Source organism: Lathyrus oleraceus, chromosome 5, assembly GCF_024323335.1.
Source record: "Lathyrus oleraceus cultivar Zhongwan6 chromosome 5, CAAS_Psat_ZW6_1.0, whole genome shotgun sequence".
In the NCBI taxonomy this organism is placed as follows: Eukaryota; Viridiplantae; Streptophyta; class Magnoliopsida; order Fabales; family Fabaceae; genus Lathyrus; species Lathyrus oleraceus.
In genome coordinates, this window is record NC_066583.1 from 179,833,918 (window position 1) to 179,858,153 (window position 24,236).

At 40.5% G+C, this 24,236-nt stretch overlaps 1 non-coding gene across 1 annotated transcript; it reads right to left on the reverse strand.

Annotated features, from left to right (window-relative positions):
* Window positions 1-2,871: 2,871 nt before the first annotated feature.
* On the reverse strand, window positions 2,872-2,978 carry LOC127090141 (small nucleolar RNA R71). The gene has a single exon (XR_007791671.1). It is a non-coding gene; the product is annotated as a small nucleolar RNA R71 (small nucleolar RNA).
* Window positions 2,979-24,236: the final 21,258 nt, after the last annotated feature.

Consider the following 24,236-nt stretch of genomic DNA (forward strand, 5'->3'; position numbering starts at 1 on the left):
ATGCATTTAGAATGCTAAAATTGTCAAAGAGCAACTAGGCCTCATGCCTTTAGAATGCTTAATCTTGAAGATAACATTGAAAGGATCCTAATTCTAAACTCACTCTTGTCCATTTCTTTCTATTGCATTGTGGAACTTTTTGATTTGTGTGTTCTTGTGCTAGAGATCCTAAACTTGAGCTACTTAGAAGAACCATTGTCATGGATATCCAAGATAAGAGATACAAAGCCAATTGGAAGATTCCTAGGAGCTTGATTGAATATTTGCTTGATTGCTTGAGTTATTTGCTTATTGCTTGATAAGTCCAAAGGAAAGGAGCAACTTGGATCATCTTTATGATCTCAAAAGGGGAACTCCAAGTGATTTTATTTCTCTTCCCTTATCTTTGCATGTTTAGGACCTAGCCCTTCTCTTCTTCTTTCCACTCTAACCCAAGCCAAACTTTTGTGCAAACATCAACATTGTTTCCAAAATTAGAAACCTAGGCGCTATGCCTTTGAATTTTCAAACTCTTTTCATAATACTTATTTTGAATTGAATTCTAAGTCAACTTTGACCTTATTTTGTGAATACTTTTCATTTGTAAATACAACTTGATGACACTGAATTTCACCGTATTTTCGACTCCGATTTCGCATGCATTTTAGTAGTTTTATTGTTATTTTGTTGTGTTATTACTATGTTTCTCTTTGTTTTCAGGTTTTTACTTTAATCGGAGCCCCGATCGAGAAAAGGAGTGAAAATGAGCTAAAAAGACTAAAATTCAGCATTTTGCACTTATGGCTCCCATTGTGGCTGGCGCCACAGGACCAGTCATGACGTGTCACAACTCAACTTCCCTCAACTGCCACGTTCTCCACTACTTCCACTAAGGCGCCACATTTTGGCCTTATGGCGGGCGCCACAAGAGGAGAAGTTTTCCCTCCCAAATTCAAACTGAAGGGCATCCTTGTCATTTCCATTATTTTCCTTGCCTATAAATACAGACTCGTTTTCATTTGTTTAATCATCCAAACTTAGAGCAGATGCAAGCTTAGAGCAAACTTAGTTTCACTTAGGCATATATTCAGTATTTTAAAGTGGTAATCGCTTCGCATTGGGGTGTTACCACAATTGTGTAATCGAGTTTGTGATCGAGTCTGTAATCGAGTTTGGAGCACTTTGGAAGGAAGTTAATCCTGCCGCCATTTTCATTTCCGCTTCACATTTTATTCAACCCTCCGATTGGAGCAGGTTTTTATTACTTTGTCTTTATCTATTTTATTTTCCCGCACTGTCTTTACTTTATTTATTTCCCGCACTCGCACTTTACTTTATTTATTCCCCGCATTCGCTTTACTTTATTTATTTCCCGCACTCGCTTTACTTTATTTATTTCCCGCACTCGCTTTACTTTATTTATTTCCCGCACTCGCTTTAATTTATTTATTTTCCGCACTCGCACTACTTTTATTTACTTCCCGCACTCACACTACTTTTATTTACTTTCCGCACTCACACTACTTTTATTTAAATTAAAATGCACCTTTACTTTACCATGTCTAACTAAACCTATAAGGTTAGAATGTAAGGATCGTAATTGAACCGGTAATCCGTACAATTGTTCGTAGAAACACTTAAGGGCTATTTTGAATTTCAGCTTAAGTTTTCCCGCACTTAATTTCTGTTGGGTAAGATCGAAAGCCATCCAACGTCTTTTTAAAATTAATTGTTTTTAACTATTTCAAAAACAGCGAAAGCGCTTTGTTTAGTTCATTAGGAGTTTTTAACTTAAGAAGAAAAGTGATTTTAAAACTATTTTCGGACGCGTTTATAAGTTTAGAGTTTGGTTCGTGAGAACCTCTTTTGGTTAAGAAACCCAGGTTAAAATACTTTTCAACTTAGTCAAGATACTATATTTCTTAGAAATAGGTTTACTACTCTAACGCAATGCGCGCCGTTTTATAAGTGACAATAAGAGGGTTTGATTAGGGAGTACAACTCGGTTCTGAATACGCGAAAGCGACAGTTCCTATTAAATTGGTTCTTTTCAAAGTAGGAAACACTGCCCATAAGTAGTTCTATTAGCAAGTACTTAGATTATTAATTGATTATGTGAATTACATTTGAGCCTGTCTTTATCAATTGAATTTAATTTAATACTTTACTCTTCACTGCACACTCTAAAAACCCCTATTTTGATTACCTTAAATAAACACCATAACAATAGATAACGATAGATTGACACTTGGTCTCTGTGGATTCGACAATCTTTTATATTACTCTGACGCGTTCGTATACTTGCGAAAAACACGCATCAAGTTTTTGGCGCTGTTGCCGGGGACCAATTTCGTCAAATTTCATACCCTATTGTTATATCGTTTAGACTTAGGTTATTTACCGCCGGTCAATGCGAAGAACTCGCAGTACCGGAAGTTTAGTATACCCTCTGGCGGAACCTGAACGTTACGCTCGCGCACGTTTATTCTTTCATAGAATTAGGAGAGTTATGGCCGAAGATCAAAACCAAAGACCTCTTAAGGACTTCGCCCAACCGTCCAACGAAGAACCTAGTTCTAGTATAGTAAACCCAACCATCCCAGCTAATAATTTCGAACTTAAACATCCCTGTTGCAACTAGTGCAATAGAGACAATTCGCAGGTCTCGCTACTGAGAACCCAAACCAACATTTAAAAATCTTTCTCCAATTAGAAGACACTTTTAAAACCAATGGAGCTTCTCCTGAGGCATTCCATTTAAGATTATTCCCTTTTTCCCTCAGAGATAAAGCCCTATCATGGTTAGATTCCCTTCCACCCAATTCCATTACGACTTGGGATAACCTTAGAAGAGTATTCCTTGCTAGATACTTTCCCCCGAGTAAGACCGCCGTTCTTCGAAACCATATAACTAGATTTACCCAGAACCAAGGAGAATCGTTGTTCGAAGCTTGGGAGAGATATAAAGAGTTGTTAAGAGCATGCCCACATCATGGTTTAGAAAATTGGTTAATCATTCAAACCTTCTATAATGGACTTCACTATAACACTAAGATGACCATCGACGCTGCCACAGGCGGTGCGCTGATGAACAAACCTTATCCTAAAGCTAGTGCCCTCATCAAAGATATGGCTCAAAACCATCAATCATGGGGAGTCGAACAGCGACAATTGAGAAGAAGGAAGCCCAAGGAGGAATGCATGAACTAAGCTCTATAGATATGATGCAAGCTAAAATGGACGCATTAGCTCTCAAGGTCGAGCATATGTGCATAAACACGAATACTGTAGCCGCAGTTTCGTTGGATTGTGAGATATATGGAACCAAAGGACACCAATCTGCAGAATGCAGTCTATTAAACGAAACCCACTCTAAGCACGTGAACTACACCCAAGGGAACCCATACTCGAATACCTATAACCCTGGATGGAGGAATCACCCGAACTTCTCCTATAAGAACAATAACCCTATCCAAAATAATGCACCTCCGAGACAATCAGGTTACCAAGCCCCAAGATCAAATCAACCTATGCAACCTGTACCACCAAAGCCGAGCCTTGAGAAAATTATGGAAAATTTTACCACTGCTCAAACCCAACAAAATAAAGAGTTCATGAACCAGAACATTCACGTTAATGAACTAATTACCCAGTTAGGAACCAAGGTTGACCAAATAGTTACCCATACCAAGATGCTTGAAACCCAGATCTCTCAGGTAGCTTTAAACCAAGCCCCCCAGACTACATCTGGAGGACAGTTCCCTGGATAACCTCAACAGAATCCGAGAGGGCAAGACAATGCCATTACCCTACGAAGTGGGAACGCTTATGATGAGCCACCAAACCCAAGAATGAGTGAACCCAAAACTTCTGAGGAACATACCGAACCCACAGACGAAGTAAAGGAACCAGAGGAATCTGAAAACCAGGAAGGTCAAGAAAAAGGAGAAAAACCTAAAGATAAAACTTATGTACCACCCCCGCCATATAAACCACCTATACCATATCCGCAAAGACTCAAACAAACCCAGATTAATAACCAATATCAGAAATTTATTAAAGTTATAGAAAAACTTCATGTAGAAATCCCTTTCACAGAAGCCATCTCCCAAATACCTTCTTATGCAAAGTTTCTCAAAGACATCCTTACCAACAAACGTAGACTTGACGATCCGAAGCCCTTGGAATGTAATCCCATTTCCGAGAATAAGTTAGCCAAAAAAGATAAAGATCTTGGAAATTTCTGCATTCCTTGTCTTTTGGGTAGTCATGTCATCAAAAAAGCTTTTCTAGACTTAGGAGATAGTGTGAGCTTAATGTATTTAGCGGTTTGTGAGAGGTTAAACTTAGGAGAATTACAGCCCACTAAGATGTCACTTTAGTTAGCCGATAGATCTGTTAAGTATCCGATGGGCATTTTAGAAGATGTCCCTGTTAGGATAGGTCAGTTATTTATCCCTACTGATTTCGTTGTCATGGACATCAAAGAGGATAATGATATACCAATCCTTCTAGGTAGACCGTTCTTATCAACTGCAGGAGCCATAATAGATGTCAAGAGAGGAAAGTTGGCCTTTGAGGTAGGTGACGAGAAAATAGAATTTATACTTTCGAAATTTCTTATGGCACATGTGATGGGAGACGCGTGTTATGCCTTAGATATCATTGATGAGTGTGTTAGGGAGTTAGAACAAGAAGAAATCATAAAAACAATTAAGTTACCATCAACCCCCATAATGGAAGATGATGACCTTAGGAAACCCTACATCAATGATAACCTCTACGAATGTTTATCCCTTACCCCAGATCCTATGCCATGCCCTAAGAAACCAACCTTAGAACTTAAGGAACTGCCTAAGAATCTGAGATATGAGTTCCTCGATGAAGAGATGAACCATCCAGTTATAGTCAGTGCTACCTTGAGCCAAGAGGAAACAGACCAACTTTTAGATGTTTTACAAAGATATCCCTCAGCCTTAGGATATAATATCTCTGACCTGAAAAGTATAAGCCCATTTGCATGCATGCATCGGATTTTGCTCGAAGAAGATTCAAAACCCTCCAGAGAACATCAGAGAAGAATAAACCCTATAATGAGTGATGTTGTTAAAAAAGAAGTTCTTAAGTTACTTGAGGCAGGTATAATCTACCAGATCTCGGATAGTAAGTGGGTGAGCCATGTGCATGTAGTACCTAAAAAGGGAGGCATCACAGTCGTGCAAAACGATAAAGGCGAACATGTAGCAAAATGATTAGAAGGAGGATGACGGATGTGTATAGATTATAGAAAATTAAATAAAGCAACCAAGAAGGATCATTTCCCTTTACCATTTATAGACCAGATGTTGGAGCGTCTAGCCAGGCACTCTTACTTCTGCTATCTGGATGGATACTCTGGATTCTTCCAAATACCTATCCATCCCGAAGATCAAGAAAAAACTACATTTACATGCCCTTATGGAACTTTTGCCTATAGGCGAATGCCATTCGGCCTCTGTAACACCCCAGCTACTTCCAACGCTGCATGATGTCAATCTTTGCAGATTACCTAGATGGTATCATGGAAGTGTTTATGGATGATTTCTTGGTTTACGGATTTGATTTCCACAATTGTCTTGCTAACCTTGAGAAAATCCTGGAGAGATGCGTGGAGGTGAACCTCGTGCTAAACTGGGAAAAGTGTCATTTCATGGTGACCGAAGGAATTGTTTTAGGACATATAGTTTCCGAAAAAGGTATAGAGGTAGATAGAGCTAAGATAGAAGTGATAGAAAACCTAAAACCCTCTAAAACCATCAGAGAAGTACGAAGCTTTCTTGGACACGCTGGATTCTACCGGCGTTTTATTAAGGACTTCTCCAAAATAACTAAACCTTTAACTGGACTTTTAATGAAAGATGCTGAATTCATTTTCGATGGAAAATATAATGACGCATTTAATCTTTTAAAGAAAACATTAGTAACAGCACCTATTATGAAACCCCCTGATTGGTCACAACCTTTTAAAATAATGTGCGACACTAGTGATTATGCCGTTGGAGCCGTTCTAGGACAAAGGAAAGATAAAAAATTACATGCCATTTATTATGCCAGTAGAACCCTAGACGCTGCCCAACTTAACTATGCAACAACTGAAAAGGAATTACTCGTTGTAGTCTTCGCTATAGACAAGTTTAGATCTTATCTAGTAGGAGCCAAAATTATAGTTTACACCGATCATGCTGCCATTCGTTACCTATTAAGTAAAAAAGATGCCAAGCCCAGGTTACTCCGATGGATTCTGTTACTACAAGAGTTTGATTTAGATATAAGAGATAAAAAAGGCATTAAAAATGTAGTAGCTGATCACCTTTCTAGGCTAGAACACCTAAAACCAGACTTAGTACCCATAAACGATGATTTTGCCTATGATAGACTGATAGCTAGACTAGAAACCATTGAAGACGATAACCTAGGCCCTCATGAGCACTTCCAAAAATCCTTAGCAGTAAGTAACGTACCATGGTATGCAGACTTTGTTAATTATCTAGCTGCTGATATCGTACCCCCTGATCTTGACTACCACCGCAAGAAGAAGTTCTTCAACGATGCGAGAAACTTCTATTGGGACGAACCGCTCCTTTTCAAAAGGGGTAAAGATGGCATTTTTTTCCGTTGCGTTCCATAAGAAGAGGTAAAGAGTATAATTGAGCATTGTCACTCTGCACCCTATGGTGGACATGCCAGCACCTCTAAGACATACGCCAAGATTCTTCAAGCTGGCCTATTCTGGCCTACCATGTGGCGTGATGTCCATGCTTGCATTGTAAAATGTGATAGATGCCAACGCACTGGAAACATTTCAAGGCGTGACGAAATGCCTCTAAGAAACATTTAGGAAGTAGAACTCTTCGACGTATGGGGTATAGATTTCATGGGACCTTTCCCACCATCCTTAGGAAACAGGTATATCTTAGTAGTTGTGGACTACGTTTCTAAGTGGATTGAAGCCATAGTTGCACCCACAAACGATACTAGGTTGGTGATCAAGCTATTTAAGAACTATATATTCCCTAGATTTGGAACACCATGTTTAGTCATAAGCGATGGAGGATCACACTTCATATCGAGAATATTTGATAAACTTTTAAGAAAATATGGAGTTAGGCATAGAGTAGCAACACCATACCACCCACAGACTAGTGGCCAAGTAGAAGTATCCAATAGGGAGATAAAACAAATCCTAGAAAAAACTTTTTCAATATCTAGGAGAGATTGGTCACAGAAGCTTCAATAAGCATTATGGGCCTATAGAACCGCTTTCAAAACCCCTATAGGAACAACTCCCTACCAACTAGTTTATGGGAAATCCTGTCACTTACCATTCGAATTAGAGCATAAGGCCTATTGGGCCATTAAAACTTTGAATTTAGACTACCTGACCGCTGGTGAGAAGCGTATCCCTGACATCACAAACTAGAAGAACTCAGGCAATCTGCCTATGAGAATGCCAAGATATACAAAGAGAGAACAAAAGCCTGACACGACAAAAGAATAGTAAAGAAAGATTTCAATATAGGCGACCCTGTTCTCTTGTTCAACTCTAGGTTACGACTCTTCCCAGGGAAGCTACGCTCAAGATGGACTGGCCCTTTCGAAGTATCCAAGATTCTGAGATCCAGAGCCGTAGAAATCAAGAACGAGACTTGTAGTCCATTCATTGTAGATGGACAAAGACCGAAGCTCTTCGAAGGAGGAGACATTACAGCAGACTACTCAAGCCACACTCTGATTGATCCACCAATCCCTACTACAGGTGTATAACTTCTGATCGTCAAGCTAACGACGTTAAACAAGCGTTGCGTGGGAGGCAACCCATGGTTTTTCATTTTACTTTTCGCATTTATTTAATTTTATTTTATTTTATTTTTATCATATTTTCACCGAGACTAAATATTTGAATGGTTTGTATTTTCAGGATCCCCTTTCCTAACTTTTACAGGATGCAGGACTTCGACGATATGCACGTAGTCTATAGAGATGATGCTCAGAGAGAGCGCTACATCGCTCTTTATCAGCGCCCTATGGCGCCCACACGTTATCCAGATCAGCACTACATGGAGGCACTAGGCATTGAGCCGAGTATTCGATTTCTGAGCTACCAGCTCCATTGGGATGAGTTTGTTGGCGATCTGAGCAACACCTACAGGAACTTGACATTGGAGTTCCTCAGTTCATTTGATTATGACCCGTACTCTGGACCGGATGGGTATGCTGCTTTCAGGCTCTTTGGAGTTGAGTACTCTTTCAGCCAGAAAGAGTCTAGTGACCTATTGGGTTTCCAGACCACTCCTGACGCTATCCCTGAGACACCTATGGGATACTTTCTGGGTAAGGAGGTGGAAAGGTTCTTGAGTGACATCTCAGGTGGAGGGAGCCAGGATCCTTCTACTCAGTTATCCCAGGCTATACATAACCCTGCTTTTAGATACTTCCAGATGATACTGGCACATTCCTTCCTAGGAAGACCGGATGCTGAGACATTACTGAGTGAGGAGGAGATCTTCCTACTATTTTGTGCATCCCAGTATCGCCCAATAGCATGTGGGAACTTTCTGTTATGTGGCCTCAGCGGTGTTTCCAGATCGACCGAAGGAGTCATTCATGTAGGACGGATCATCACACAGATTGATATCGCTTTAGGTCTACCTCGCAAGCTGTTATATCTCCGGACCTACTGTGGGTACACTACCATGGATATCGACTTTTGCTTGACTAGAGGGTTGATGAGGAGATCCTCCTTCCACCTAAGTCAGATCATATTGTTGGTCGATAGTGAGGCGATTCATTATTTTACACTGCCTGATCCTATGATGACTAGTGTGCAAGACCCAGCAAACTGGAGTTATGCTCTGGAGGGCCATGGAGAGACTATCGAGGAGCCGAGATCACCACCTATTGCTGAGTATACGCCTACACCACCTTCTCCCAGGATCACTATATTCTCTAACAATCTATCATTGCGGACCCCAGACATCCGCACCCAGATTGTAGAGTGTCGTAGAGAGATCGCAGAGCTTAGACAGGAGGTGGCTGACCTCACCTTATAGATGGGAGTATCTGATCTCACACACGCTACCGAGGCCGACTGTTTATACCAGGAGATCGTAGAGCTTAGGCAGGAGATAGCCATGCTCCGTGGATCTACTCAGGAAGACGAACCCCCTACTATCTGATCTTACCATCTCATTTTATTTTGTCTCATTTATGCTTATATTTCTCGCATTTACCTAACTTATTTTATATCATTGCATTTGGGATATTTTTCTTAACTATGTCAGCATATTGGTATTTCCATATTTATATATATTTATGTTTTATGTTTGCTTATTTTCTTTACATTTTTATTATAGTTTGTAGATGTTTGATTGGCTGCATTTTATGTTAAAACACTAATTGGACTCTAATGTCTTGACTGATGTCATGACATGCTTTGGAGATGTTTGATTGGCTGCATGTTGTGTTAAAACATTAACTGTACTCTGATGTCTTGACTGATGTCATGACATACTTGAGTAGTATGCTGCAGGTTTAGCTATACAAGATTTACTGAATGTCAAACTAGATGTTATGACATTCATCCCTGACAGCAGATACTGAGGTACAGAATAGTTGGTTGTCTATTATAACTCAGTATTTAGTTCAGTCTGTTTATCAAAGGAATAACAGACCTGGCATAAAGCCTATTGTCTGAATGTCAAACTAGATGTTTTGACATTCATCATTGTCAGCATATACTGAATAATAGGCAGGTTGGTTTTTCTGCTATAGTTCAGTATTCATTTCTGTCTGTTTATCAGGAGAATAACAGACCTGACATAGGACCTATTGTGTAAATGTCAAACTGAATGTTATGACATTTATCTCTGACAGCAGATACTGAACTATAGGCTAGTTGGTTTTTCTGTTATGGTTCAGTATTTATCTCAGGCTATTTTTCAGGAGAATAACAGACCTAGCACACAGCCTATTGTCTGGATGTCAAACTGAATGTTATGACATTCATTCCTGACAGCAGATACTGACTTATAGGCCAGTTAGTTTTTCTGGTATAGTTCAGTATTTATTACAGATCAGTATTTCTTTCAGACTGGTTTTCAGGAGAATAACAGAGTTAGCATATGGCCTATGTTCTGGACGTCAAACTGAATGTTGTGACATTCATTCCTGACAGCATATGCTAAAGTGTAGGCTAGTTAGTTTTTCTGTTTCAGTATTTATCTCAGGCTGTTTTTCAGGAATCTAACAGTTGTGCTAAAATCAAGGAAACTAACAGAAGAGCTAAATTCAAGAGCCCTAACAAATAGCCTATTTGTTAGCACCCTAATATGTGGAAATTAGGTTAACTTGCCTAACCTTAATTTTAGGAAATACAAGTACAAGGCCCAAATCCAGTTGGGTGTTTAGGTTATAAATAGCAGATTATAACCTAGGTTTTGCAAGCCTCAAATAATGTAAACTTAGGGGTGTGTATGTGCGGTAAACCTCCCAACCTGTGGGAAGGTTACCATGTGTTTCTCAGTGCTCGAAGGCATGAGATTATTTGTAACTCAAAGCCTGTAGGTAAGAGTTTGTTATGGTCTTGAACGAAGCTATGAAGCAAGTTCAAGTTGTTTAGCATTACATTGTAATTGTAGTGATAGGAAAGGAAACTGGAGGTTTCTATCTAGGAGTTCCTAGGTTTAGATTACATTGGGTAGGGATTAAGTGAAGAGTTGTAAACGGGGGAGTTTAACTCTGAATTAATACTGCTGATAGTGGATCTTCTTCCTGGCTTGGTATGCCCCCAGAGTAGATGATGTTGCACCGAACTGGGTTAACAATTACTTGTGTTTTTACCTTTTACACGTTATAATTCTGTCTGTTATAAAATAAGGTCAACCTGTAATGCAGTAACAGGTGATGTTCAAATCAATGTTGAGACATCATGCTGTTAACTGTGCAGGGTCAACAGAAGTAAGTGCTATGTTTGATCTCTGCTGTGTCTTTGTACCAGATGGACAGAACTGGGTGTTCTTCCATTCTATGGTGATATAGTAGCAGATGTCGTGAAATCTGTGAATGTGTGCATATCAGTACTAGGTTTTAACTTGTATAACTGTCTTGCTGTATTAGTAACAATGTTGGATCAGATGTCATGACTTGGAGTAGAACATCTGAACTCTGACTACACTAGAATTTCAATTGGTATCAGAGCTGGTTTCCTGTTCTGTTTCTGGATGAGATCCATGGGTGATACTTTCTGGTATCTTGCAAGGAGTTATGTTAGTACTGATGTTGGAACCTGTGGAAGGTTCTGTGATTTCCCTGAATGGTCCCTTGAAGTAGGTGGATGGACTATTCATGACAGAAACTGTGTGTACCTGTCTTTGGAGGTTGGCAATTGGCCTTTGTGTGGGACAGTTGTGCTAGTATTGAATCATATTCAAACTTGGTATGTTCTTGGAGGCTGATCTGGTGAAGTGTGTGTTCATAGGTTGAGTTGTATTATGATTTCCGCTGCATAATACCTGGCAAAACTCAAACTCTGATGTAGTTTCCCCTCATGTGGATGAAAGGCTGTTGTATTCAAGATTTCATCATAATCTACTGAAGATGTCAAAGATACTTGAGTCTCCTCAAGTCCACTCATCATGACGTTCTCACTTCAGGATGGTAAGAATCACCTGATCACTGATTCTTTTACTCTCTTGGGTAGTGTATATGAAGACCTTGAAGACTTTCAAGGAGGGTTTCTTCCAAGGAGGTGGAACTAATGTTCTATGTGATGTTAGAACATGTTGTTCAACAAGTATGCAGCTACTGGTTGAAGAGCAGATGTTTTTAGGTGTCAAACAAAGGGATACTTTTGTTTGGAACCTACTCCTGACCTGGAAGAGGAGACATCTGTGTGTGCTAAGTTGACAAGGGTAGGGTCAACTGTGTGTATGCTCAAGAAGGTCACTTTTAGAAGTCTGATCTCTAGAAGTGGAGCTGGTTGAGATGTGACATTGTGCAATTTCCTGTTGTTTGTCTTATTCCGGTAGATTGATCAGGGTTGGATAGTTGTTCCCTTAAGTACTATGTTGTGTTGGAAGACAAGTCCCCTGGATGTTAGAAGTCAATAATGGGGTAACCTGATTGCTATTTCATTTAAGAGGATTGGGACCATGAATCTTGTTATTCAAACACCACGCTCAGAAGTGGCAATTCTTTCAAGGAGTGAGAATATGAAGATTCAGAGGTTGGTTGAGGTAGTATGCTCTGGCAATGCATATCTATTATTGACTGGTGGTGTTTTTTTTTCACTAGTACTTATGGTCAGCTGGAGTCTGATTGGTGTGATTGGAGTATGTATAGGTATAACTCATAGAGTTATTTGCCATTGGTAGGGATGGTGTATGTCATGTTGAGACATTTGTGTACAATGCATGGATATTGGTGTGGAGTTTCCATGATTGTTAATTTGAGGGGGAGTTTTGGTTAACCTCCTCACGTTTGGTCAGCCTAGGGTCTGGTTGGCGGTTGACCTGTGTCACATGGGTTCTGGTTGTTGTGTGACACATTTGCAAGGAAGGATTCATCTCTCTCATTCCTAAGGGTGAATCTAATCTGGAAAGATTCTCAAAATGGTTGAGGTGCTTGCAAGCAGAAGATGTTGACACAAGAAGAGTATTTTCAAAGTATTCTTATGGTGGAAGTATCTGAAAGGAAAATTAGGAAAGGATTTAAGATCAATGTCTACTTGTGCCAAGTACAAGTATTTAATTGATTATCCTTGGAGCTCAAGATAACTGATGTTCTTAAAGATGTTGGAACATCTCTTCTTCAAGACCCTGTGCAGAATCACAAGAAGGATAGTACATTGGTTTATGATCTATCTCTTTGGTGGCAGCAAAAGCATATGATCTCTGAAAAGGTTTCCTGGCAAGAAACATGTTCAGCCTTGGTGTGTACAATAAGAAGAAGACATCATAGTCTTGATGGTGGTTACTTGGATCAGTTTATTTCTGATCTAGGTAAGGAAGTGCATTGGCTAATGCACACTGTGGAGTTAAGAACAAGTGGCAGCATTCTTGACATCATGGAAACAGCCTTGCTTTAGGAAGTGGAATCCTTGGTATAGCTGAAGGGTTAGTTTCTAACTGGTCTTTCTGAAGACTCATGCATCAGAGTGTCTGATGTCTTTGGAGAAGAAACAGGGATTCATCAAGGTGTGAGCTTGGATGACTTAACTGCAAACCTGCAGGATGGAGGTTGTTTACTCAAACTTGGTTCCACAATCAAGTTTATGAGAACGTCGAACTCTTGTTCTGTGAAGGGAGGAAGTTCTTTCAAGTGGCAGAAGAAGGAGCTGAATTCAACAGCTAGATGTTAAAACACAATGTTGTGACATTTGGTTCAACATCAGAATCTTAGTTGGTGAAGTGGCACATCAACTTAAGATAGAAGGGTCTACAGAGTTGTAGATTGGGTACTTCAAAAAGATCGTTCTCATTGTAGTTCTTTGGAGTTGCTGGATGGAGAGGATGTTACATGTTCATGTCTTAGAGAATCTAAGTTTTGTTTAACATGTAGCTTGAAGTTCAAGTCTCACTGTCGCATTACGCGAAAAACCGGCGGGAAAAGAAGAAACAACAGAGCCGCCACCGTGCGTTATTTATCCCAAAAGAGGGAAAGGAAACGCTCGAAGTAAACCTAGGAAAGAACATGGTCTCGCGACCAAAGAGGATGGGTTCGGGAGTCGGTTATGCGAAGGGAAGGTGTTAGGCACCCTACGCATCCGTAGTACTCTACGGGATCCACGCACAAAAGGAAGGAAAATGTTGCTAAACACTGCTCAAACTCACGCACACTGGCTGAAAGAGACAAAAGAGACTGACTGAAACTGACTCGGCAGGACATCGTATCCTGGGCCTACTTAGTCTATCAGGCATAGACATCAGAGTCGAAGTAGTTCAGACTGGGGAAACGACACATGCTCGCTAGGATATCGCATCCTATGCATACGTATCTTCTCGGACGAGAGAAGAATCAGAGCATTCGTAGCTCGGCTGACACGCACACAAACAAACACAAACACAGGCAAACGTGGAGCCTGAATGCCAATCGCTGGACTTACATCAGCATCCGAACCAACGAACACGCACAGGAAACCAACTGCCAATCGCTGGACTTACGTCGGACTCCAACCAGAACACACACAAGGGTGGTTAAGACACAAAGGGTGAAAAGAGAAAAAGGGCGCCCGGAGAGATCAGCTCAATCTCCTGCCTACATACTTCATCTGGTATGAAGATCAGGGCGATGTAGTTCCCCTACGCAGGGACAAAGGTTCTAGCCTAACCAGATAACAGAGGGAGACACAACTCTAGGGAGACTACGACTCGAGCCTAGATGTTGTCATGCAAAAGTCAACCCTAAGTTAAGGTTTCTAGCTAAATGGCACGAGGGCCAACCTATCCTAGACAGACACAGGAAAAAGCAAAGTCTCGATTGCAACTAGGGCAAGAGAAAGGGGATATCTCAATCACAACAGGGGTGAGAGAAAAGAAATTAAATGTTAGTGGTTAGTCAAACTCGGCAAGACATCGCGTCTCGTGCCTACGTATCTCATCTGAACATGAGAATCAGAGTTGCCGTAGTTCGGCCAAACAACTCTAAGTGTGGCTCACACAAGGGTTAAGCCACACAGACTTGACTTGCACAGGAAGCAAGTCAAGCACAAACCTATTGCACAAGGGCAAGCACAGACTAAAGCCTAAAGAGGCAAACAAAGCAATCACAAACACATATAGCATAAAATAAACACACCAACAAGGGGGCTCAAACATCAAAGGTTAGGCACTAGGGCCAACTGGAATAGGGTAAGTGTGCTCTTAACCTTGCCATTGAGAGGCTAAGGTGAAGCAGATGAAAGGAGATGAGGGGTGTGCCTCATTGCTTCTATCCCTAATCAGGGAGAGCATCACATAATAGCAAGTGGGGGAGTTCAGAAAGATGGAACTCTTTCCCCATTATTGACTCGATAGATCTTGGGTTTTTATCTCGATGCTTCAACCATGTAATGAGAGCAGAGAGAGGACACACTGAATAGTGGGGGATAGATTGCTTATCCCTACCTTCCACCAATTGCCTCAAATGAGGACTTTTCCTGCTTGGGACAATTTTAAACAAACACAGGCATTGCCTCTTAAGGAGGACTTCAGACAGTTTGCCCGGTCAAATAACAGACCGGGTCTCCAGACTACATGAAGAAAGAAAGGTTTATACCTCAAAAGCAAATGCTAAAATAGCAAAGCAAGCAAGTTCAGAGAACTTAAGCAACTAAAGTACCTGAAAAAGTCAAACTTATTAGTAAACAAATCAAAAGTTTAAATCAAAAGAAATGGCAAACAGTCAACACAGGGGATCAACTGAGCAAAGCATAAGACTCAAGTTATGAGTCCAACCATCTGCAAAACAAAGGTTAGCATAGGATAAACAAATCAAATTCAAACAAGTTTGAGTGATCTTTGAAGCATTGTGCTCAACCTGAAACAGATGAACTCAACATAAGTCCTAAGGACCACTAGGACTAGCCTAGGGTCAAACATGAAAGAAAAAGTCAAGGCAGCAAAGAAAAGTCAACTCAAAGTCAAAGTCAACCAATTAGACAGCAAACACAATTGGGCCCACATTCAAATCATGCATCATTGTCATTTCATGGATATTTGAAGTCAAAACATGGCAAAGGAAAGCATACAAAAGTCAACAGAATGACTTGCATCAAAAGTCAACCTAAGCAATCTCAAAAATCATGAAATAAATCACACTCAATCCTAACATCTAACATGGTATACATGTAAAATTTCATGGCATTTGGATGAGAGGAAGGCAGTCAAGTAAAATCATGAAGTCAAACCAAATTCAAGTAAGCATGGTGAAAGTCAACGAGCATAGGTCAACTTCAAAAAATCATATCAATTGGAAAACAGAAGAGAAATGAATGAGATTAACACCAATGCAAAGCTCAAAGAGTCTAGTTATCACATATGAAATTTCATGGACATACAATATGATTTGAGAATTTCACAAAAGATTTGGCAATGCATAGCACAAAGAGTCAACAAATGACCAAGCATGGAAGAAAATTCACAATCAAATGGACAACAGCAAGATAAATTCCAAGAAAATTCATACATGAAATAGACATACAAAGGATCATTCATGCAAAAATTGGGGGCATTTGGATGTAGGGAAGCATGTGAACAAAATTTGTGAAGATGCATGTTCATGGTATAGCAACAATTGTAACACATGACTTCAAAAAATCATAACTCCCAATCCACAAATGATAAATGCACAAAGTCTATATGGAGACAAAGATTAAAGTGTCTAGTTTCATCACAAAAAATTTCAAAGGCAATGGATATGTCATGCGCATTTCACAATTGAAATGGTAAGATGTATCAATTTGGCACACATGTTGGAAAAATGATTATCAATTGAAAACCAACCAATGGAAAAATAATTAAAATTCACCATTAAATTCTAGACTCATTTGTGATCATGTGTAAAAAATTTCATAATTTTTTGGTGAAAAATGAAGGAGAAAATAATTGTGGAATTTTGGATGAAAATGGGTGAAATATGAAACAAAATAGCAAGGCAAGTGGGGTCAAACGAGGTCAACGATGGCATTTCAGTAAATAATGGGTTCATTAAACGAAACTGCAGCGTTTTAGGCCAACCCAGGAAATGTCCTGATTGGCTAATTTCCAATGAAACAGTAAACGCATGGGAGAAAAACCAAGACAGCCAATCCAGCTTCAAGATTCTGGGAAATCATACAGCATTAGGGTTTTAGGAAGCAACCATATGCATTCAACATTCATGCATCAATCAGTAAAAACGAAAACCTATCAACAACAGGTACACAGCAAGGCACGATGAGCAGCACGATCAACACAAAACCAAACATTTGAAATTCCAATCTGGTTTTAGAAACCCTTAGGATTTGGCAACAGGGCAATAAAATCAACTTGTTCTCATGCAATCGATTCAAACTGAAACCAAGAACTCACAAACAGCACCAACAAGCATAATTTGCCCAAGCAATTACAACAGCATAGCATCTAATAAAAACTCTTCATACAACCATAACATAACAACAAAACAAACCATCTGTTCATGCGAAATATTGGCAGGTTCTAAGGTTTGAAACATAGTAGCAGGGTTTAGCAATAGCAGCATTCATGGCATTTCAAACAAGCTCCTCAACATCAAAACAAATTTGGACAACATTACATAACAGCATGGCATGGTCCTTTAATCAATCATCATGCACAAAACTCGATCAAGCATAGCATAATTATGGACAAAGTGTTTGGTTTAAATAAAAGCAGCATTCATCATTCTTCATCAACAGATCAAACAACACAAAACAATAGCATGGCATTTGTAAATAATCAGCATTCATTTGTAAACAGTCAGCATTCATGGACATGAACGAAAACAAATCCAGCATATGGCAATGAGCATTAATAGCAAAACAACATCATCATAACAACAGTACTTTCATTCATCATTCAATGAAAATTCTGGACAGGACAGGTAGTTTAACAGCAGCAGGGTGTGAAATTCATGTTCATCAAAATCATCATCAATCTATAGCATGGCTGTCAGCATAGCAATAACAACAAGTTCAGGCAAATACAAACAAAAACCAACCACACACATTCATGTGGAAATTCTGGCAAACTCTAGGGTTTATAACAGCAAGGTTCATCATTAACATCAACCAACAATTGTGAGCAAACAAAACATAAACAGAATCCTCAATAATCCTGACCTATGAAACATTACTAGCATGTACATTAACTGACAACAATCCAAGCATAATCATGAGCTCATGTACTAGGCAGGGTAGGGTTTCAAGACAGCAACAAGCAACTACCATCATGCATTCGACCAAGAACAAAAATCCCAAAATCAAAAATCAAACGTATGAATAGCATCAACAAACCTTCAGTATCACAATCATGGCATCAATTTTCAACAAATTATCACAACCAAGCTAAACCAATGGAAAATGCATTTGTTCACCAAAATGTAAATCCAGACTTCAGACAGCATACTCGACCATTTTAGTTCATTCAAAGCTTAAACCAACCTACTAAACAAGATGTACACGGAACATGGCATGGCTTTGGATAATAAGGAATTCGAAAAAATACCAATGATGGAGCAAGTTGATGATGCAGTACAAAAGGAGGTGCTCCAGTTGACAAATGATGCTCAAAAGCACTCCCAAACAATACTTGGATGATGGAGGAAGCAAAGGTTGCTCGTGTCTTTTGGTGGTCTTCTCAGAATTTTCCAAATGCCAATTTGCAAGAAGAGAGTGAGAGTGTGTTCTGCTTGGTAGGCTGTGTAAAATTAGGGCTCATTTGTGCAGAAATGATTCTTTATATCCTCTGTTTAAGGTCCTCTAATTAATTGGTAAGCTGGTTTAGTGGTAATGCTCCCATTTGCAAAGTTGCTAATTGTGTACAAGTGAAGTGGAGGTGTGATGGTTGTACGATTTGGGCCTGGACAGGCTGCCAACAGACTGTTCCAATTGCTGTTTTGTGCTGTACCTCAAAGGCTGTACCTTGCTTTGTTTACATGAAGCCAATTTGCAAAGTTTCCAATTTTGTACAAATGAAGTGGGGGGTATGAAGTCTGGTCGAATGGGCCTTCAACAGGCTGTAAATGCTTTGCCAAATGCTATTTTGCTGTTGCTGCAGAATGCTGTACTTTGCTTTGCTTAATGTACTTCCATTTGCAACATTTTGCCAACTTGCATTTTGATTCAACAATGGAGTGTAATGGTGTTATGGACATGCTTTTAAGCTTGAGACAAGTCACAAATATGGTTTAAAACATTTCCCAATTGGCCAAGTCAAGAAAAAGTCAAAGAAGCAAAAAGTCAAAGTTTGGTCAAACTTTGAATTTTAAAGGAATAGGTCCAAAAATGCCATTTTGATTGGCAAGGTTTTAGATCATGAAATTTATATTTTTGGAAAGAGGATGAAAAATGTGGTTTGTAGGAAAAAACCCCACCAAATTTGGCCTTATGGTTTGGGAGATATGGCCCTTTGAAGTTCACAAATTGATGAAAATGATTTGATCATATCTTGACAACCATACATGGGATTTGAGAGTTCTTGGACTTTTTGAAAATGGGAGAACAAGATCTTCAACTTTCATGTTGGGCAAAAATTCATTTGGAGCTTGTATCATGATGCAAGTTGAGGATCAAGAAGTTTCTATTTTTGGCAGTTAAAATTACAGGTCCAGTTTCTATTTTTGGGAAATTTTCTGATTGGCTTGATTTTCTTCCATGATGAGGTTGGACATGATAGATGAGGCTTATACAAGCATGAATGAGCTCCTTCAAATCAAATTTATCCATCAAATCCATAGAATCAACCACAGTTGACCAACTTTGACTTTCTAGGGTTTTGGACTTGACTGTGCACTTCTGATGAATTCCAAACCCTAGTTCCTTGAGACTTTGACTTCAAGTGATGTCCCAAGACATATGAACTCTTGATTATTGACCATGGTGCCCAAATTCCACAAGAATGGCCACCATCCACTGCTTTGACTGACTGTCGACTGTTTAGGGTTTTCTGCCTGCCTGTGCATTGACTGCTGACCTCTGAGCCTTCAACCCTTGACTTGAACACTTCAAAAAGACCCCAAAGTCATGTGAACTTGTGGGGCAAACCCTAGGGCTTTGATTCCTTGAGAAACAACTTTGCTTGATTGGTTGACTGATCTCCTGATCAGTTTGACCTAATTCTTGCTTGCTTGCTCTTGAGGCAGTTGGGGACAATGCAAATGCTATGCAATGTATCATGATATGTTATGACCTAATATGAGATGGTATGCACAATGATAGGTGCAAATTTGAGGTGCTACAGCTGCCCCTATTCAATCAGCTGGGAACCCGAACGGATGATAGCAATGGCTGTCAGACTTTCAGGGTAAACAGGGATTGAATACAAAAGAACCGTAGAAATTTGCACCGACTGGGTATAATACAAACAAACCACGTCATTTACTGATGACAGCTGCACGACAGCTTCAGAAAAGGAAAACCATTTACCGATGGTTGGGGACTGGAGACTTGATATTTACCGATATCAACTTCAGCGAGACCATTTACCGATGGCTGCTGGGAAAGCAAACTTCTGAAAAACCAAACCATTTACCGATGGTTAAAACTGGGACCTTGATATTTACCGATATCAACTTCAGCACGACCATTTACCGATGGCGGCTGGGGAAACCACTTCTGAAAAACAGAACCATTTACCGATGGTTAAAAACTTGATATTTACCGATATCAACTTCAGCAAAACCATTTACCGATGGTTGCTGCAACTGGGAATTCGATATTTACCGATATCGAAGAAAACTGGGCCATTTACCGATGGCATCTCCGCTTGGGGAGGAACAAAATCTTTGTGGTGATACCAGACAAGACGTTTACCGACGACTTCTGGGGATTTTGAATTTATTAACAGGAGAATAAAGAATAACCAGACATTTACCGATGACTGGGGTGAGACACGATGTTTACCGACATCGAAAGATGATGTTTATCGACATCAAAAAGAATGACCAGACATTTACCGATGACTGGGGTGAGACACGATGTTTACCGACATCGAAAGATGATGTTTACCGACATCAAAAAGAAATGACCAGACATTTACCGATGACTGGGATGGGACATTTATGGTAAGAGACAAACAAAAATTTGCAACTGAAAACCAGATAGGACATTTACCGATGACTCTACTGGGGATTGAGAAATTTATTGGGGAGATACAAACAAATATTTGCAACTGGAAACCAGATAGGACATTTACAGATGACTCTACTGGGGATTTCTAGCTGGGAATTATCAGACATTTACCGATGACTGAGGAAAAGACTCGATGTTTACCGACATCGAAAGATGATGTTTACCGACATCAAAAATGACCAGACATTTACCGATGACTGGGTGAGACTCGATGTTTACCGACATCACAAGAATGGCGTTTACCGACACCAAAACAAAGAAGACACACGCGGGTGTTGACATGACACTTACTGGTATCACAAGAATCAAATCTGATGTGTTGAAACAAGGCTGATCACTTGCTGGGAATCTCACTGGGGGAGAAACAAGCTTTCTGTCACCATCGGGTGAGGAAATAAACCTCTGTCACCATCGGGTGAGGAAATAAACCTCTGTCACCATCGGGTGAGGAAATAAACCTCTGTCACCATCGGGTGAGGAAATAAACCTCTGTGGGGATAATCAATTCCGAATGCTGTCGAAGCAACTGTAGCAGACTGGTGCTGATTTTGAACAAAATGATCCGCTTCTGCCGGGGATGCGGTCTGATGTGGTATCGAACACATGAATGCATATGTTTGAATTTTTCTATGGCGTAATGCTCCATATGGGATGGAAATGCTACGCAATTTTGAGGATGCAATGATTACTATATGCAATGCAATATGATAAGAACTCTGCGGGGAGAGATACACAGGACGACTGTGCTAAGGAATCTTCAAGATAAATCCACTGGGGGGAACAACACGACTGCTGGGGAGCTGACAGTATAAATCCACTAGGGGAAGATAAGGCAACTCACTGGGGAGTAAAAGCAACTTTGTTGGAGAGAAATGAATCAACTCTGCTAGGGGAAAGCAAAGGGAAACCTGCCGGGGATAGCCCAATCAATCCATGAAAAATTCCGCTTGGGGAAATAAAAAATCCGCTGGGGAAGCTAAACCAGGCGACTCTTTGGGGATGAGGCTTCATGCAAACCTCATATAAAACAGACTGCTCTGGGGAATAACTGCTACTCCGCCGGGGACGACCCACAATATTCACAAGTAGGAATCCACTCAGCTGGGGATGCGGATATCGATCTGCCACGATAACTCAACCAATCCTCTGGTGGGATAAACTCTGTTGGAGAGAAAACTGCTTCGCTGGGGAAGGCTTAAACAATCCAAAGTTAGGAGAATGATTCTGTCTGGGGAAAGCATTGCTGGAGAATGCTCACAGGCGACGACCTTACTGGGGAAAATATTCACAGGTGACGACCTGCAAATCGGAACGACAGATGCCCCAGGGAGTACATGGACAAGATACGCTCAAGTGTCCTCAACATTCAAAATGATTTTCAAATGTTTTAATCTTTCTGCACGTCATTGTTTAGCCTTCATGTTTTTATACGCAATGTTTATCAAAAATCGGACGTTTTTGCAAACAAAACAGTAAAAGTAAAAACAAGAGAGCAATTTGTCTGAATAACGACTTTTATTGATTGAAAGTGTGCCTGAAAAGGCAAATACATTGGGAAGCAATTCCTAGGAAGAGGTAATTGCGCACAAAAGGAAAAATAAACTATCCTAATGGCAATGTGAACACAGCATCCACTATTTCCCAACTCTGTTATAACGCATAGATCATCAGTTTCCTCCCAATTCCTTGCTTTCTGAGAAGACTGACTGGACCGATCACATCTGTCGAGATGGTAGCTGACGAAGCATGACGAAGTACAAATAACTCAGCCTGTAGTCTTCGCTTTAATCCCTCTTTTGGCTGGATCGCCCTTTCAGGTTTTCAATCCACCGGGATACCCATTTTTGCCTAAGCCGCCCTTGCGGGTTTTCGACTTACCGGGTGTACATTTTTTATTTTTATCCCTAACTTTTGCCCGAACCTTTCCTTTCTGTTTTTTGGTTCGCCGGGCTGCCCATTTTTGCCTGGACTATTTTGTTCTTTTTGTCCAGCGGGTCAATTTACGCGAAGTATTTTTTGACTACATCTGAGTTGACAGGGGAAGGAAAGTCTTCACCGTCCATAGTTGTAAGCATCAAGGCTCCACCGGAGAAAACCTTCTTCACAACATATGGACCTTCGTAATTAGGAGTCCACTTGCCCCTGTTATCTGTACCGGGAGGAAGGATCCTCTTCAAAACTAGATCGCCAGTTTGAAATGTTCGAGGACGCACTTTCTGATCAAAGGCTCGCTTCATCCTTCTCTGATACAACTGCCCGTGGCACACAGCTGCTAATCGTCTCTCTTCGATAAGGCTTAACTCATTAAACCTTGTACGAATCCACTCGGCTTCGTCCAGCTTGACATCTAATAATACCCTCAGAGAAGGGATCTCCACTTCAACTGGTAGGACTGCTTCCATGCCATACACAAGGGAGTAGGGGGTTGCCCCGGTCGACGTACGTACTGAGGTACGGTATCCATGTAAAGCGAAAGGCAACATCTCATGCCAGTCCTTGTACGTTACGACCATCTTCTGCACAATCTTCTTGATATTCTTGTTAGCTGCCTCTACAGCACCATTCATCTTCGGTCTGTAAGGAGAAGAGTTGTGATGTTCAATCTTGAAATCTCTGCACAAGTCTTTCATCATCTTGTTGTTGAGATTCGAACCATTGTCAGTGATGATTCTCTCGGGAACTCCATAACGACAGATGATTTCCTTCTTGATGAACCGGGCAACCACTTGTTTGGTGACGTTGGCATAAGAAGCTGCTTCCACCCATTTGGTGAAGTAATCAATCGCAACCAAGATGAAGCGATGTCCATTCGAAGCAGTTGGCTCTATCCTCCCAATCATGTCAATGCCCCACATGGCAAACGGCCAAGGCGAGTTCATGACATTCAACGGGCTTGGTGGTACATGCACTTTATCAGCATAAATTTGACACTTATGGCATTTCCGAGCATATTTGAAGCAATCGGATTCCATAGTCATCCAATAATATCCGGCTCTCAGCAATTTCTTCGACATTGCATGACCACCAGCGTGGGTACCAAACGAACCCTCGTGCACTTCTTGCATTAACATGTCTGCTTCGTGTCTATCCACGCATCTGAGCAAGACCATGTCAAAGTTCCGCTTGTATAGCACATCATCCTGATTCAGATAAAAGCTTCCGGCCAGCCTTCTCAGGGTCTTCCTATCATTCTTCGACGCACCCTCAGGATACTCTTGAGTCTTGAGGAAGTTCTTGATGTCATAATACCACGGCTTATCATCAATAGCATTAACAGACTCGACTGCAAACACATATGCAGGTCTCTCGAGTCGATTCACAGCAACATGTGGCACATGGTTCCACCAATGAACCTTTATCATGGAAGATAAAGTAGCCAAGGCATCAGCCATCTGAT